At 46.8% G+C, this 17,156-nt stretch overlaps 1 protein-coding gene across 1 annotated transcript in view; it reads right to left on the bottom strand.

Annotated features, from left to right (window-relative positions):
• Positions 1-17,156, bottom strand: part of LOC119402735 (female-specific histamine-binding protein 2-like) — a 571,419-nt gene that overhangs the window by 383,841 nt on the left and 170,422 nt on the right. The window lies entirely within an intron of this gene.

Raw genomic sequence — 17,156 nt, forward strand, 5'->3', positions numbered from 1 at the left:
TCTGAATGCTCAGCCTCCTCTATGTGGCTACCTATATCAACAGAAGAAACAGGCATGCCATCCTTGTTATGTTATTACATGTTTTGTTATTACATATTTTGTTATTACATATCCTTGTTATGTTATTACATAACAAGGATGACACGAAATGCGCTAGCATTGTAGCGAAACCTTGGAACTGATTAATTGGTTCCGCTCTCAGCGCCTTCTAGTGGGTCGTCCTCTTTGGCTTCTCCTGAAATGACGCCGCTCGCGCTTAGAGCCCGTGCTTTTGCCTTCACTGTCCCCATAGCGCATTCTCGCTAAGTGCCGTCCAATGAACACCTTAGCAAATTGGTGGAGGTGTTGTGCTCCCATTCGATGTCCATGGAGCTTAATTCCCGTACCCTACCGACTACCATGCCTCAAGGCGCTGCTCAGCAAACGCCTCCTCCCACAACGACCACATGTCCCGGTGTCCCACGCATCCGCGATCCACCATCTTCACTGGCGCCGATGGCACCGACGTGGAGGACTGGCTCGGAATTTACGAGCGCGTGAGCGTACCCAACAAATGGGACGAAGCTAGCAAGTTGAGCAACTTGGTATTCTACCTCGCGGGAGTAGCAAGCTCGTGGTACAACAACCACGCGTCCGATTTTGCCAGTTGGTCGGATTTCAAGAGCGCCGTCATCAACGTTCTTGGTCGCCCTGCAGTTCGTAAGCTGCAAGCAGAACGTCGCTTACACGAACGAGCTCAGCAGGCCGGTGAATCTTTCACAAGTTATATCGAAGACGTCCTCGACTTGTGTAAGAAAGCCAACGGCACCATGTATGAGTGTGACAAGGTCCGGAACGTAATGAAAGGCATTGACGACGATGCCTTCATTATGCTGCTCGCCAAAAGCCCTGGCACAGCAGCCGAGGCCATAACGCTAAGCCAGAGCTACGAGGAGCTCCGCCGGCAGCATTCGATGACCCCTCGCTCGCCATCACGCGACGCAGAGCTTGCTGGCGTGGCGGCCATGTGTGGCCAGGCCGCGTTGCTGGCAGAAGTGAAGTCATTCGTTAGCGAGGAAATAGCACGCCAGTTCTCTCTCCTGGCCATTGCCAAGCCACCGCACGTCCAACAGTCGTCGACCTCCTTGCTCCCCTTCGCCGCGCGATTGAACAGGAAATTGCGGAGGTCATGCCTGAGTACCACCAGCAATCTCCGGCCCCTGTGCTACAGAGTTATGCTCAAGTTGTCGCCAGCACGCCCCGAGCATTCCCTGCGGCTGCCCCACTGAGTTACGCCGAAGCCGCCGCTAGACCTCCGTCCTTCCAAGCGGGCGTGCCGGCTACGTTAGCTGCCGTCATCCCTAGGCACCGACTGCAGCCCACCTGGCAGTCATTTCAGCAGCCACCCCGTCAATCGCATCCTGCGACATAGGTGGAACCTGGCCCGGCGAACCGACGGCGCACACACGACAACCGGCCCGTCTGCTTTGCATGTGGTTATGTCGGCCACGTGGCACGTTACTGCATCGCGTGCAGCAGCGCCGAGTCGTGTTACCTGTCACCAGCCAGTCCAGCCGTGCATTCTACGACCCACCTCCGTCTATGTCACTGACGTCACGCCTAGCTCCACCTATCCGCCGCTCTCCGTCTCTCTGTAAGACGACTAAAAGAAAAAGCTACCGATATTGCTATTTCATTACGTGGACCACTTGACCGATGACAAGGATGGTTGAAAGTGGGTCATTTCTCTTTCGATCAAGAAGGAGGGCGTAAGTGGCGCAAAAATAATGTATTAATCATATGTTCCCCCGCATTCGAACGTTACAGTCTGACGGCGGGCCAGTTTCTTTCCCCACGGCAAAAAAGCATGAACAGCAGAAATCTTGTTTCAGGTACGCAATAAAGCTCGCTGTTAATAAAGCAGACCATCCTGATCTGACTAGTGTACGTGGCAGTGTTCTCCACTGCGCGAACCAAGCTACTGAAGACGAAAGCTGAAGTAGCCGTGATCAAGCACATTTTACCAAGAGCGGCCATATTCACGGAGGCTTAGAAAGAGGCGAACGAGTTTAATGTTGGCCAAGTGAATTACCACACCGCTGTTTTGTGCTTACTCGACACCATGTGTCTTGATTAGTCGCTCAATCAAGTGTACAAACTGGATTGTTATGAGAACCAGCAGATCGGCCAGTTTCTATTAAGGTTTTGTCAAGCCAAGAAATGAGCCGTCAAGACTCCTTCTTTTCATTTACACCGGATTGAAAGCACTTTACTGTTCAGAAATATTCTATGCGAGCACTTGCTTGTCCGCTTACGACGATCGCGCATATGATATCGTCTACGCATGAAAACAGCTCACAACCGTAGAAAACGCGACTAACACAAGAGTATGTGGCCTTTTATTATTGCAGTAGCAACTGTACTCACACTCGAGGCCCATTTTTGGCGTCACTATATATATATATATATATATATATATATATATATATATATATATATATATATATATATATATATATATATATATATATATATATATTGTAACGGGCTGGAAAGGACACCGAAGAAGACAAGAAAGAGGGCGACGTTGACAGACCCTGCAAGCTGGGCGCCATCTTGCCAGCCGCTGAGTTTATTCTGTGTATATATATTGTAAATATATTCTCGCCGTAACATCTTTGGTGGAGGTGCGGGGTATTAACTTCACGCAAGACGAAGCTTCGCAGCGGGCGCCTAGTTGCCTCTTCAATGGCGACGGAAGTCAACAATGCCGACCCTTCAGCGGCTACTGTGCCTTCTCCAACCGGCCCGTCAACCCTCATCTTGGAGCCCCCGAGAGACCCAGGTAGCTTTTCGGGCACCGATGGCGTTGACGTAGAAGACTGGCTAAAGACATACGAGCGTGTGGGCGTACGTATGCGATGGGACCCAACGCTCATTCTGGCCAATGTGATCTTTTACCTAACAGACACCGCGAAGGTCTGGTATGAAACGCACGAGGAAGAGCTGACCAGCTGGGAGTTATGCAAGCAAAAGCTTCGGGAGCTATTTGGCAGACCTCTGGGACGTCAGCGCTCCGCCCAAAAAGAGCTCGCGTCTCGTGTTCAGACATGCACCCAATCCTACCTTACGTACATTCAGGACGTGCTCGCTTTGTGCCGCAGGGTGGATTCGCAGATGTCGGAAGGCGATAAGGTTGGCCATGTCATCAAGGGTATAGCAGATGATGCCTTTCACCTGCTTGTATTCAAGAACTCATCCACCGTACAAGACATCATTTCTGAATGCCGGCGCTTTGAGGAAGCCAAGAGCCGCCGTGTTCTCCACCAGTTTACACGCCTGCCTAACACGGCTGCTACATCCACCTGCGAAGACCCCCGCCTGCCTTCTACGGAAAGTTGCAGTGATGTTTTCCGCGTTGTCCGCCGAGAAATCGAAGCCGCTGCTCCGCTCACGTCACCAACCCTCAACTCCGACAACCATCACCCACCGTCTCCCTCATCCAGTCCGTCGTGCATCAGGAACTGTTGCTGTCACACCGAACCGACGTTTTTCCGCTCCTCCACGTTATCGTAACCCGGCAGAATGGCGCACACCAGACGACCGGCCAATATGCTTCAACTGCGGTCGTGTAGGCCATATTTCTCGTCACTGCCGTTCATGGTCTAACTCGACACCATGGCCTTACTTTCCGTCCCATCGCCTCCTTCCCGGTAATCCACGCTCATCGCCGCAAACACAGCCGCTCACGCCTGACACTTCTTTGCCCACTCGACTCAGCCGCTCACCTTCGCCGCAACGCCGTTTTTCCCGCTCGCCCCCATCTCGTCGATCGCCTTCCCCAGGCCCTTCCGGCGCTCACCTCCGGAAAACTGACGGGAGCAGCTCCTAGAGGTGATGCTGCAATCACGACCCCATGCCAAAATTCTCTACTGACCCTGCCCGCACATCGGAACCTTATCAGTGTAGACGTGGACGGTGTACCAGTTACGGCCCTTATTGACACTGGCGCGCACGTGTCTGTTATGAACGCTGACCTCAGAACACTCCTAAAAAAAGTCGTTACTCCTGCCCCAAGCCCTGTGGTCCGAACTGCCGATGGTGGAACAGCTGCCGTGATTGGTGTGTGTTCAGCTCGTGTGACCGTCGCCGGACACCACACATCGGTTATGTTTTACGTCCTAGAACATTGCCCTCACGACCTAATTTTGGGACTTGATTTCTTGTCAGAACACTCGGCCTTGATAGACTGTTCTGCCGGCGTTGTGCAACTCGCTCTACCTACTGCTGTTGACCCTCCCGGTTGCCCTCCAAGCCGGCTCTGTTCCGCAGACCACCTTCGTCTTCCTCCACGGACAGTTACTTACGTCGGCGTCTCACCTGTACGACCTGTACCCGACGGTTACTATAAAGTGTCTCCCAATCTTGAAGTCCTGCTTTCGCAAAACGTTGCGTTTCCGCACACTCTCGTTACTATAACGGACAACGCCTCCTGTCTAGCGCTAGTGAATTTTGGCCTATGTCCACAAGTTCTCCCTCGTGGCATTTCACTTGCGGAAATCATGCCGGCGGCCGACTGCCACATTTCAACTCTAAGTTACGACAGAGATTCGTGTGCAGAGAAACCTTCCCCTACTACTCCATCAGAACAAGGTGCCTTAACTCAGATGATTGCACCCGACTTACCTACCCAACATGCTGATGAACTGCGCGCTCTCCTTGCGTCCTTTTGGGACATCTTCCACCTTGGCGACCGCCCTCTCGGACAAACGTCAGTTGTTAAACATCGGATTGACACAGGCGATGCGAGACCAATTCATCGGCGACCCTACCGCGTCTCCCATACTGAGTGACAAATCATCCAAAAAGAAGTCGACAAAATGCTTTCCCGGAATATCATCGAGCCTTCCAGCAGTCCATGGGCGTCCTCTGTTGTACTTGTTAAGAAGAAGGACAACAGTTGGCGATTTTGCGTTGATTACCGGCATTTGAACAAGGTCACAAAGAAGGACGCCTATCCTCTGCCACGCATTGACGACGCCCTGGATTGCCTTCACGGTGCAAAACGATGTACAAATTGCCACAACGAAACAAAAGCAAGGTGAAATCATCTTGAAACAATAACAAGTATTCAGAGGTAATGATAGCGAATCAAGCATGCACATTAATAAAAAAGAAAGAAGAAAATCATATTAAAATAAAAAAGAAGGAATGGCAGATTAGTAAGCTATTGTAATTCCTCACATATTTGGTCGAGACAGTATTTCTTGTGAAGGTTTTTTAAAAATATGTATCGATGGGGATGATTTAATTTCATATGGTACTGAGTTCGTAAATGATATGCCTGAAAAGAGGGCAGTTAGTTTCCCATAATTTGTGCGAACGCGCGGAAGAAGTAGATTACCGTTTGAAGAGAACCTGGTAATGTTAGTATTTATAAGCAGTTCATTTGAGTAAGCCGGGATGGAGGTGCCACATTGCGTAAGCGCAAAGATAAATTGAGACAGCTGATGTTTAAGTAGTTCTTTTAGTGGCAGAATATTTAGATTTTGGTATAGTGGTTTTGAGGGTGTAAAACATTATTGAAGGTCATTAGTCGTACAGCTTGGTTTTGATGGCGCTGAAGGGAATCCAGGTGACAGCAATAAGTGTTAGCCCAAGATGATACGCAGTAAGACAGATGACTATGAATGTAGGAGTGATATAGCGCACGAATAATATGTCGCTGGAAATAATTACGTGATTTAATGATGACATGTATGCCAAAATAAACTTTCTGCATTAGCGAATGAACGCGAAGATATTTTAGGTGCTTATCTAATGTCACACCCAGAAACCTGGCGCTGTTAGTAACCGGTATTTCATTGTCCCCTATCGTAAGCACCGTGGGTGCCACTTTTATTAATGCAGAATGAAATATTACGAATGTAGTTTTAGTTGGGTTAATGTGCAGGCAATTACTACTGTACCAGTCACTGACATTTTTTAAGTCTACGTTTAGCTTTTCTAGAAGTACGGGGATGCTTTTATGAGATGAATATATGGTTGTATCGTCCGCATATAAGAAGCAGTCAGTATGGCGAAGTGCTCGGGGCAAATCGTTCATAAATAGCAGAAAAATCAAATGGCCCAGAATAGATCCTTGAGGCACTCCTTGATTAGTAATCAAGGAGTGCCTTATTAAGCACTTTGCGGAGGCGTCACGCAAATTACTTTAATAAATTATTCTCAAATTCTTCGCAATATAACTAGGTATGTAGCTCCACTGAGGAGCGGCTTTCTTCCTGCTTTCAATTTTGTACGATGTACAGTCATAAACAAGGGTGAAAAAAGTCAAATCAGGTTACATAGGCCGGTTGAAAATGGCGTCTTTTAAACCGGAGTGCGCGTGAATGAGGGATCATATAATTCTTCCATTGTCACCCGCAGCTGTGTCTCATCTTGCTTTGCACACCGGCATCTTTGATGAGACACACGTAAATGACGCTACACCAAAAATTCGGCAGATCCCACGTACCGTGGGAGTCGATGTTATGCGAAGCATGCGGCGGGTAGGGGACTGTGGCGTGACTTTTTTTACTCAGCGACACGTTACAAAATGACGCTAAAGATTTGTATATATTTTATACGCACACATATATATGTTGAAGAGCCGCATATGTGTTATATAACCAGCTTACGGTTGGGTATGCAACGTGGGTATTACCAACACCAGAAGCGGTAAGCTTATATGTAGTGCTTATACGTGTCCCGAGAACGCACGCACGTTTCACGAACCCGTGTACACGTGTGCAAGATGTTTTTGACAGCTCTTGAGCAAGGGCATCATCACCGTGATCAGTGAGCACCAGCAGCTGGTCATGACTTGTTATAGGATCCGGTCGTGTTGGTGGTGACGAGGGGTCTATGTGTAGTGAAGTATGTGGTATAGTAGAGCTGTTAGAATTCGTGGATGCCTCAGTCATTTCGTCGACAAATTGTCTGTCCACAGAGCCGGCGACATGTCGGAACCTGAAGCCACCCATCGCGTTAGTGAGGTATAGGCCGTCGAGGCTGGTAGTCCTGGATAGTGCTACGTAGACCAACATCAGTGGATGGTGTTTGTCGTATTTGTAGACTACCTGGGCGTATGTGGCCTACGTAGCCTAGTCTACAAAGCGGCTGTCAATCAATCTGGCATCATCCTCACTCAGCATGAGGCCATCGCCCAGCCTCGTAAGAAATGAAGTGGACACTGCGCCGTTCTGGTGGACGAAGCGCACCTTACGGTGCGGTGATGAGGATATCATATGTAACTTTCGTTAATGTATTCCTCCGGGGTCGAGCAATGCTTCAATATAGCTTGCTGAATCATAGGAATACAAACGTAATGTTCATTAGACTGCTATGAAAGCGGAGCTAACACTGGAACTACAGACGTTAATCTGATATGGCGCCTGTATCGTAGGAGTATCATGTAGTGTTTATCACTTTCTTGTAAAATTAGATAGCAAGCAGCACAACCACAATTGACGTTGCGCCGATATTACGCCTGCGTAGGGTGTTTTTCCAAACCAGTTTATAGACCTGGCGTGGCTCAGTGGTAAAATACCTAACTGCCGCGCAGAATGCTTGGGTTCGATTCCTGCTGGGATCCTAATTTTCATTCTTTCCACTCGTTGAGTCAACGCTGCCGATGTTGGTTTTCCTTAACGCTTTAACATTTAGGTAACCAATGCCTGTTCTCGCCGTTCCTCGGTAGATATAAACTGTCAATCACCTGTGGCGCATCAGAATCAGAATCAGAATCAGAATTTATTATTAAAAAGTTGAGCGAAGTTACAAGCGTTTAGTATACAGGAGGAGGTCCCATAGTCAAGAGACTGTATCGGGACCTCCTGTACAAAATGAAATAAGGTAATATGCACATCATAGTAGCAACAGTAGCGAGATCAATCATTTAAGCAAAAAAAAAAACATAGCATTCACAGAAAAATTATACATGTCATTACATAGACTAATACGCTTTTAAAATTTCACAGCAAAGCAAAAATGATGAGACAAAAGGAAAAGAAAAAAGAAACAATACAATAGTCAGATAATCTATGTCCAAAATACACTGAACAACTAAGCACACGTACCTTAAATGAAAACACAGTTGCTCTATCGTTATTCAGAATGAAGTAAGTGCATTTTTAGTTCTTTCTTAAAATGATGTAATGGTCTTGTGGTTTTCAAGATAAGAGGAAGAGTGTTCCAAAGGGAAATAGAGGTGAAGGCTACAGTTTGCTTCCCATAATTAGTCCGAATTTTGGGTAAAAGAAAATTGTTGTTCATCGCGAATCGAGTAGTGCTGTAGATCATGAGATTAGACGATGGAAAAATGGCTGGCGGAAGTTCGTTATTTATAAGCCTGTAGAAAAAAATACCTAAGTTGTATTTAGTGAGTCCAGTGATGGTGAGAACCCGCACACCGCGGCCCATGGTAAACGGGTATGTGCCACACGCGTCTACTGGAAAGGGTTTGACGACGTACTCGACAGGAGTTTAACGTTATTCATGTCATGACCCGTCAGTCATATTCGTCAAATCCTCTTACCCTCCCATGCAAATTTTGGTCTACACCAAGTTAAGGAGGCGATCATGAGAGCACCCAGACGTAGGCGGCTAGATAGATAGATAGATAGATAGATAGATATATAGATACGTAGATAGAAACGCTCAAAGTGCCAGAGGTTCGCTAAGAAATGCTTCGCATTTAATAACACCCCAAAACAGCTTATACCCGCGAATGTAGGAACAGCAGGGCGATGAGGTGTGCTTGCGGCATTGTTCTTCATCGGCTCTCTTGAGGCTTTTCTGGAAATGTTCTATGCAAGAAACTACGCGACAGATATATAATAGTTGTCAGTTAGGGCCTGTTCACTTTGGCGTCTAAAATAAATACAAACGCAGGGAAAGTAGTGCAAAATTAGGATTTTTTACAAATGAAGCGATGTTATACATTGTTGCGCACAATACAAAACATTCTTATAACGCCAGCGCTATGGGTTCGCTTCCGGTTGGCGGAACGTCCTTTTCTCTCCATAATGAATCGTATTGTTTCATTCTCAACTTGAACTTCATTTAATAGCCATAAAATTTCGTTGATTGCCTCATTTCGCATCTTTTTATGGCTGCAAGGGATTGATAGCTTAGGCCACAATGACCACAGTCCTGCTTTCTTAACGAGCGCATCAAAATACGCTTATCAATTCCACGATCTTTTTAAACGGAGTTTCAAGGAAAGCATGTATGCCTAGCAGCGTTAAACACTTCACAGAAAATAATTGCATTGTACCCGTCAAACCTCGGCAACGTTGCCACGTGCCATTTGCACATAGAATATGTGGGTTCTTAACACCGAATCAATGGCAAACGACCGAACACTCAATACATCTGCCTCAAAAACTCGAAGACACTCCGTCTTCATTCAGTAATAATAACTGGCAGAGGGTAACACCACAAAGCGAACAACGAAGAGAGTGACGGTATGTTTACGGTTGAAGAAAAGGTATTTCTCCCATCCTCTGACCCTAATCTGTATGTTAAACTTGATTCCAGGTTACGAGCTCTGGGCTACCGATTACAAGAACGTTCCAGCCACTTGCTTGGACAAGTTTAATGAATATGCTGCGGGTATGAAGATACGGGACCTATACAGAAGCGGTTGTATAGCATAAGAACTTGGGAATGGTGCGCTTTCAAAGTCGAAACGTGATATCTTCAACGTGTCCTTCGAGTGCTTGATGTAGCACGTTCGACGATGCAGTTTGTGCGGCTTTCAAGTTTTGACTATTTTGGCACTGCTGAGGGCCAGCACGAGTGCGCGAAAATAAAGTATTCTACAGCAGGATCACAGCGTCAAAATTTCAGTTATCAGAAGACTTGTGCCTCTTATCATATGCCGTATCAACCCTAGTTGGCACAAATACACGGTGCTGCATATTGATACGCGGTTGTGACGTTGAAGGACGCAAAACTGAAGTCGGTGAAGATTAAACTCTTTTTATTGGAAAAGGCAGAACTCTCCCAGTATATGCAACACTCGCTGCACAACAATAAAACGCGGATGTCAGTCGTCGATAATGTGATCGTTGCTGGGACGCGCCGTTCTTTACACATGAATGCGTGCACATTCCGACGCTATGGCTGTTGCGAGCGCTAGCACCAGAACAACCTCGGCTACTCGCGTCCTTCGTGCCCTTATCAGGACAGTCTAAAACAGTGAAAATGTTTCCCAACACATCGCGAAGTGGCCTTAGCATACTTAGTACAGTATAGCCAGGAGTAAGAAGAAGATGCTTTTAATGAGAAGGAGGAGGAGAGGTCGGCCTGGAAAGCGGGTTCTAGCCTGCTACTCCTCACGGGGGTAAGGGGAAAGGGGAAAGAAAAAGAAAGAGGGAGGTGTGATGATAGGCGATGATGGTATGGCAAATGAGTCACTGTACACACTGTTTTGCACGGGGACAGGGTCTTTATGCCGCAAAAGTCTTTATGCCGCACATGCTCTAAAGACGAGTATCTAAACCTGTATCACTTAGAAATCTCAATAGGCACTTTAAACTTCGTTGGGCCTGGTCTGCATGCTCCCAAGCACCCAAAAGCTTCTCCTCCGAAAAAAGGTCGGGAGTCCAGACGGTCTACGACGCACTGAAGTGATTGTCTTTCAGTCGCGTACTGAGGGCACACGCACAGGATGTGGTGAATAGTCTCAGACGTGTGACACACACTGCAGTTAGGGTTTCGCTCCTGCCCAATCTTGAAAAGGTATCTTCGTGTATACGCAACACCCAGCCGCAATCTATGTAGTAATGTTTCCTGGTCTCTTCTTAACCGGAATGGAATCAGAAAAGCACGACCAGAGTCAAGTCTGTAAAGACGTTCTTGGCGATAATTAGGGTCATTCCATAAGCGTGTCATAGATGTTTTCATAGATTCAGACAGCAGGCCATTGATGTCATATCGGGAAAATTGAATTGATATGACTTCGCCGTTAGTGTGCGCCATTTTTGCTTCTGCGTCAGCTTGCTCGTTCCCAGCTATGCCACAGTGACTGGGAATCCATTGCAATGCAACGGTATGCCCGGATTGAGACGCCTCAGATAACATATTCATTATGTCACACACCAGAGGACTGTATGCGGTTCCTTGCTTCATGTAATTGCTGATAAGTTGAAGTGCCGGCTTGGAGTCACAAAATAATGTCCATTTCGCGGGACTCTGTTGTACAATGTAGCGGGCAGCTTGTCGGACGCCGGTCAGCTCAGCAGATGATGTCCGATGCGCTATCTTGAAGCGTTTCGTGATGCCCATGTGAGGAACCGTGAAAGCTGCTGCTGAGGACGTCTGCGTGACAGACCCATCAGCAAAAATATGCACCGTATATCCGTACATATGGGCAATGTACGATAAAGCAAAATGCTTAAGTCCAGCGGTTGGTATTTTTGACTTCTTTGTTATCCCCGGAATCGAGAGTAGCCAGGAGTAGCCATGCATTAGAGTATGTGAATGGACGGGAAAGGAAAGTGGTGGTAAGGAGTAGTGATATGAGGGTGAAGAGGAGGGAAAGAAGGAAGGGAAAAGGTGAAGCGTAGCATAGTCATGTACAGTATAATATAGCGAAAGGTGGGAGATGCAAGCTAGGCTGAGGAGGAGGCAAAGGAGAAAGCAACACCATCTGCTCCACGATTCCTCAGTCATTCCACTACTGGTGTGTAGCTGCCCCATTTTTCAAAATTTTGCATATGTATATATGTAGCCGCACACATACAAACACATGCACAAACATACATAAAGCATGGTTGAGCAGCCCCTACGGAAATGTCCTGCCTACGCCCCATCTAACTATCCAAGCGTCGATTCGCATTTCGCAGCCACGAAGCCGTGATCTATGCCCTTTGAGCAATCTCGCACTCAGTTAGGGCACAAGCCTCTGGTACGCTGAAGCAGCCGAGGCAGCTGAGAGACTTTGATTTATTGCTAACTCTAAAGTGGTGTCTATAAGTAGTTCACCGCTTGCTCAAACCAGTATCTATGCGCTCGTGGCAGCATAGGCGAGGTGCTGCGTTCCGCAGTGAGTGCTCAGTCATATGACCTTTACGGCAGCGTTCATCGAACAAATGTTTTAACAGGAGAGCTGTTCAAGCCGAGCATCTGTCCGTGACAGGTGAACCAAAATGATCATCATCAAAAATGGCACGCCCTCTCAGTCGTCTTTTTCATCTCCTCCTTCGCTCCCAGAACACGTGGATAATCAACGCAGAAAAGCTGAGAGTAGACATTTTATTCTACATGTATGCATATGGTAAGGATACTACAAGTTTTCAAAAGAATTCAGTATTTTGCGCTTTGTTCTGCTGAGCGCTGGCTTGCAGATAACAACAGCGTAGAACCGACACTAATTATTGTGAATAACGCTCTTATATTGCGAATCGCGGAAAAGGCACCACTCACAAACACACAGAGCCAAAATGTCTCAATGTTAGCGCTTATTTGAGTTGTCAGTTCACCGAAAGTTTCAAAGGAAGTGAGTGAAAAGCGAAGTCCGATACAAATGAAATAAATGAACACCTACACTTAAACAGACATTCGCTACAGCCGAAATCCATAATCACCTTGAACTACTATAAAGTTAATGGCCTATTTTGGTTATTAAATGGTGATTGCGGCTCGAGCTTCAAATAATGCGTCAATTCACAATTGGTGGCAAACATGGCTGATCCCTCCGTCATGAAAATTGGTATAACACGAAAGTCAAACGTGTCGTCACGGAAGTAGATTATTGTTTATAGTGCATTGGTATGTGAGAGCTAGTACAATGTCTACTGTTGTTTGGCAGATATAGCACCGCCTAATGTGCACGTATCACACTCACGTTGACGCCTCGTGACACATCTCCGTGCCGACGACTGACGCCTATGATCATGATTTTACCCTTGCGGAAGCTGAAGTTCTTACCATATACGTGAACAACGCATATGGGGAATCCCGCGCAAAGATGGCATCAACATGCACAAAAAATTCGGCAGATCCCACGTAACGTGGGAGTCGATGTTATGCGAAGCATGCGGCGGGAAGGTGACTGTGGCGTAATTTTTTTTACGGAGCGAAGCCTTACGAAATAACGCTAAAGATTTGTATAAATTTTATACGCACCCATATATGTTGAAGAGCCGCATATGTGTTATAAACCAGTTGCTTACTGTTGGGTAACGCTGCCAACGGCAACAGGCGATCGATAAAACCACGGAAAAAAAACGACATGTAATAGTACAGCATCTATCGCACACATGTCTAACCCAGGCCGCCTGCGTGGCAAGCAGGTGTTCTACCACAGAGCAACGCTATATTTTGAAGCTGCTTCGGAAAAAAAAAAACACTATATGAATGTCATGCAGTGAAGAAGTCTCCGTCACGCATGTAATATTGCGTGGCAGAAGCGTAGAATCGCGCCAGGCTTCAAAACATGTGAATTGTGCAACGAGTGGGTGAGCAAAGGGAAAGAGGAATGCTGCAATGGGCATTTTCCGGGTCCGAACAGCACCTCCAGTGGCGATCGCCGAAATCGAAACTGGTGGCCCTTGGCCTCCGAAATTGTCCAATGCGCGCCGGTAGACAATCTCGGAGGACAGCATTCGCGCCTTTCTTTGGGTTAAAAAATTGCAAGGTAGTGACACCAGATGTCGCTTGGTCCGCAGACGCCGGCGCGCATGCGCACACTACCTACCCGGAAAAGGTCCATTATGAAGCACAGAGCTTTATGGGGATGCAATAGGTACGAGGTGCTTCGAGGGCTGTGGAAGGGTGTGACGGTCCCGGGGCTTACATTTGGGAACTCAGTGGTGTTTATGAAGGCAGAGGTACAATCAGGAATGGATGTAAATCAAAGGACGGTGGCCCCCCTCGCGTTGGGCGCTCACGGGAAGACGACAAATGAGGCTGTAAAGGGGGATATGGGATGGACAAGCTTTGAAGGGAGGGACGCTCAGAGCAAAATGAGATTCGAAGAGAGGCTGAGGAAAATGAAGAAGCGTAGATGGGCAGAGAAGGTTTTCAGGTATTTGTATAGAAAAAGCGTTGACACGCAGTGGAGAAAAAGAACTAGGAGGCTCACCAGTAAATATACGGCTAGCAGTGCAGGCGATATGGCAACAAGGAGCATTAAGCGGAAGGTCAGAGAGGCGGAGAGGACTTATTGGATGGCAGCGATGGAAAAGAAGCCGGCTCTGAGTAACTACCGAAAGGGAAAAAACGAAATAAGGAGGGAAAGGTTTTATGATAATTCAAGGGGAAGCGCTTTACTGTTTGAAGCAAGGTCGGGCTGCCTTAGAACGCGTAGTTATAAAGCGAGATTCAGTAACGAAGAAGAACAATGTACATGCTGCGGGGGAACTAAGGAAACGATGGAACATGTACTGATTGAATGTGGCGATATTCACCCATGTATACGTGTGGGCACGAGTATACATGAAGCCTTGGGTTTTAGGGACAACAATGGAAAGCTGAACACGTCCGCGATAGAAATAAGTAAGAGACGGTTAGAATATTGGTAGCAGAAAAGTAGAGATAAAGAACAAAAATAAATAATGGGGGAAAAATAAGGTCATTCTGCCTTAAGAGGCAGAGAGATGGACCGTGAATTTATATGTTTTTGGTATAATAACATAATTTAATCAATGTAGATAAGGTATTAGGCCAACATGAAACAAGGAAGTTTTTTTTTCTTTTTTTTTCTTCGAGCCTGGTGGCAGACATGTCACCGCCCCGTTTTAAAGGGGATGCTCATAGCATCCATCCATCTATCCATAGAGATACATGGTAAAGGCTAGGGTGACGGGATATCACTAGATGGCGCTAGTGCAGCATAGCTGACGAATTAAAATACGAGATGGCGCTGCGGCGCTCGCTCCATTCAGATGTATGGGATCGCATAGGGTTATAAGCGATCACTAGATCATTGGATGGAGGCGATCGTGCGAGATGTTTCGATGCAGTGCGATGGGAGACCGTTAGGGGTGAAAGCTATAAAATGCGCTCGCTCTTGGCGCGCTTCCTCTTTCGCTCGGAGCCGCTGCGCCATATGGAAGACAAGACGGCGGAGCGGCGGGCGCGGCAAGCCGCTGGAGCGCGCGGTCGCAGACAGAACCCGGAGGTGAGAGCCCGCGAAGCCGAAGCTGCACGGAGGCGCCAAGAAACAGATCCCGACGTTCGAGCCCGCGAAGCAGAAGGTGCACGGTGATGCCGAGAAGTGGATCCAGAAACGGTCGAAATGAAGCCGTCATTTGGAAGGGACAACGGAAGCCAAAACTCATCTAAGAAAATGAATAAAAGTTCTTATATAACCTCACACACTGGTTCTCACGTCTTTCATAATGATGTATTGCGCGAATTTTCACGGAAGAGTCATGAACCTCCGGAGCTTCGCCCACTCATCATCATTCACCCCGTGGATATGCTGTGATTTTTTAAGCGAAGCGTGTATTGCCTCGCAAATATCCTTGAAGTTGTAGGTGTGAGCGCAAAAAAAATTAAACAACATAAGATTAGCGTGGCTTGCACTGGAGGCACAATGCCAAACAGACGGCTGAGCTGATGGCTACCTAGGTAGTTGTGGGTGTAGCTGCTTCGCGAAGTTTACTTCTTTTTCATTATTCCTATATTTCGTTTTTGTCTCTTCTCTCTGCTTTGTATCCGTTTATTTCTATTTCTTTATTCCTCTATGTATATCTTTCCTTCTATTTTTAGTATTTCTATATTTCTTTCTCTTTACCCCTTTCCTTCTTTCTGTTTCTATCCCTGTATTTCTCGCTTCCCGTTTCTTTCTATCTGCTTGTCTCGCTTTCTATTTCTGTCTATAACTTTCTTTGATTCTCTCTATTTCTTTGTTTTCACTTTCTGTCTTTCGTTCTCTCTACTTATTCATTTTTATTTCTTTCTACACTACGCTTTAACTTGTCCATTCTCCTTTCCTTCCTCCTCACCCTCACATATGACGTCATCATCCTCACTTCCATTTCCCACTCCTTTGCTCTACTATAACATTCAGGACCATGCTATGCTCTGCTAGCGTGCCTGAATAGCCGAGTGGTTAAGATTCAGATCGTGGGTACGCGGGTTCGATTCATGCCTCGCGAAGAAATGTTCTTCCCCCTAGAATTTTTCCCTTTCAGTATTACTATTTTTCTTTATTTCACTCTCTTTCTTTCTTTCTTACTCTCTCTCCGCACTCCATCTCTCGCCCATCAGAGTTATTGCCTCTTACGCCGGAGAAATCGGCGCACTGGTTCTGGTAGCGAAGCGGCAGATGAAGACGAAGTCGATGATCAAGCATAGGATGAAGAGACCTTTCCAGTTCGCGGCTCGCAGGCTAACGGCCGCCCTGATCACGCTGTTAAATCTGGCGCCCGCGAGTGCAAAGAAATGCGACCCTAGAACGTTCGCCATTCATAAGCGCATTTGTCCTAGCTGTTTTCCAATAATTGATGGTGTCTCCATCGTGGGCTTCTTGGCGATCACCAATTTCTGATACGGCAATCTGACCTTTTATCGAAGTCGTCCACTATGACTTGTCATTTGACGCTGCCACATTTTTTTGGTTGCCTGGAAATGAACGCCCGAACTGTGTTGTTGCCTGTTGCATCAGAAGTGTGGCGAAGCTAAGCACGTACAAAACAGTGCAAATCCCGGCGTGTAGAAAGGTAAAAGTTAGGAGGGAGAATTGCGCAATGGGATAGAAAAATTGAAAGAAAGAAAGATGGAGAGCAAGAAAGCAGTGCATCAGGCGCGCACACACCAAGATTATCTTGCCCGCGTTTTACGTATAGAGCAAGTGCTCCTCAATTTTTGGTTTCAAAATAAGTGATATTTCCTTCACTGACTCGTTTTTCTTATCACAGCATCGAACAAGGGTCTATGAGCGTCTGTTAATTTTGACCTAACCGGTTCGTTTTCCTATTAGCAGCCTTTAAACTGCACGTAAGCTGCCGACGCACGCAAACAGTTCTTGTAACCATGAAGCAGTCCGTGTTGCCGTATCCTAAACAAAGAAAAACCGGAGTTTTCTGACGCTGCCGAATGCACGATTTACTTCATACCAGCTCGTAAAATTGGTATTAAACGGTATGTACTACCTGCCTATGCATAGCGTCGCAATTTCG

The sequence above is a fragment of the Rhipicephalus sanguineus genome, chromosome 8, assembly GCF_013339695.2.
Source record: "Rhipicephalus sanguineus isolate Rsan-2018 chromosome 8, BIME_Rsan_1.4, whole genome shotgun sequence".
In the NCBI taxonomy this organism is placed as follows: Eukaryota; Metazoa; Arthropoda; class Arachnida; order Ixodida; family Ixodidae; genus Rhipicephalus; species Rhipicephalus sanguineus.